This window comes from Urocitellus parryii, chromosome 6, assembly GCF_045843805.1.
Source record: "Urocitellus parryii isolate mUroPar1 chromosome 6, mUroPar1.hap1, whole genome shotgun sequence".
Taxonomy (NCBI): Eukaryota; Metazoa; Chordata; class Mammalia; order Rodentia; family Sciuridae; genus Urocitellus; species Urocitellus parryii.
In genome coordinates, this window is record NC_135536.1 from 42,608,280 (window position 1) to 42,610,178 (window position 1,899).

The window sequence follows — 1,899 nt, forward strand, 5'->3', positions numbered from 1 at the left end:
TTACAAAAGCAGGAGAGTGCAGTCAGGTGGCGAAAAGCCTAACCAATCACAGTTATCCCAGTCACCCCAATTACAGAAACAGTGCCCCGTTACCCTAGTTACAGAAACAATGCCCCATTAGGTAATTCCATGTTTTTAAAGGTTTCTTTAGCAAAAGGAAAAGAACATCTTGCCCCAGTCATGACCCTTCTACTTGGCATGGTTGTTTTACAGAATGGAGTCACAAAACAAAATGGAGTCACATTTTCTTTCGCTATCACAAAATTAATTGTACAAATTAATGGGATTCACTGTGATATTTCCAAACATGTACGTATTGTGGATTGATCATGTCTGTCCACTCTTCTTCTTACCCTCTTCTGCTCCTCCCTTCTCTCCCCCCTCCTTCTGGCCCCCTTCCCAATCCCTAACAGTCCCTACTTCTACTTTCAGGTCTTATTTTGGCTTCCACTTAGAAGAAAAGAAAACAAGTGATACTCCTCGTTCTGTGTCGGGCTTATTTCACTTAACATGATGTCCTCTAGTTCAATTTATTTTTCTACAAATGATAGGATTATACTCTTCTTTATGTATGAACACCATATTTCCTTTATTCATTCATCTGTTAGCAGGACCTAAGCTGACTTCATATCTTGACTATTGTAAATAGTGCCACAATAAATATGGGTATGCAGTTATCTTTTTTGAAGGCTGACTTTAGAAACATACCCAGGAGTGAAATAGCTGGATCATGTGGTTGTTCTATTTTCAGTTTTTTTTAAACCTCCATATTATTTTCCACAGTGGCTGTACTAACTTACATTCCCACCAATAGTGTATAAGAATTCCTTTTTCTCTACACCCTCTCCAGCATTTGTTATTTTATTTATTTTTGAAAATATCCATTTTAACTGGGGAAGAGATGAAACATCATTGTGGTTTTGATCTGTACTTCCCTGATGGCTAAAGATATTCAGCATTTTTGGGGGGTGGGTACCCAAGGATTGAACTGGGGGCACTTGGCCACTGAAACATATCTCAGCCCTGTTTTGTATTTTATTTAGAGACAGGGTCTCACTGAGTTGTTTAGCACCTCCCTTTTGCTGAGGCTGGCTTTGAACTCAGGATCCTCCTGCCTCAGCCTCCAAAGTTGCTGAGATTACAGGTGTGTTCCACCCTGCCCAGCTCAGCAATTTTTCATATATTTATTGACCACTCATTTTTCCTGGGTTTTAAGAGTTATTTATATACTCTGGATAAAAATTTATTGGTAAATATGTTTTGCAAATACTTTTGTGAAATCTACATCTTTTCAGTCTTTACCAGTATCTTTCATAAATTATATAGATTTAACACAGTCTCACTGAATTGCTTAGCACTCCCAGCAGCTTGGGAGGCTGAGGCAGGAGGATTCTGAATTCAAAGCCAGCTTCACAAAACATGTTTTCACTTTGATGAAATCCAATTCATCATTTTTTTCTTTTGGTGCCTTAAATGTCATGTTTAAGAAATATGTGTTGCTCAAAGTCACATAGATTTAATTTTCTTTTTTTTTTGGTTCTATCATTTGATATTTTCAATTTTATACTTAAGTCTATGATCCATTTTGAGATAATAATTTTATAAAGTATAAGGTATGGGTAAAAGTTCAGCTTTTTATAAAAATTGCTAAATCTTTAGAATCATTTGAGGAAAATACTGTATTTTCTCCTTTAAATTGCTTTTTTACCCTTGCCAAAAATCAATTGCTCTAATATGCATGGGTCTATTTCTGACCTAATTGTGTTCTATCCTTTCACCAACATACTCCTTTGATTACTATAGTTTAATAGTAAATCATAAATCAGATAGTATGAGTCTTCCAACTTGTTCTTTTCCAAAATTTATTTAGCTATTCTAGTTCCTTTCCCTTTCCATCTT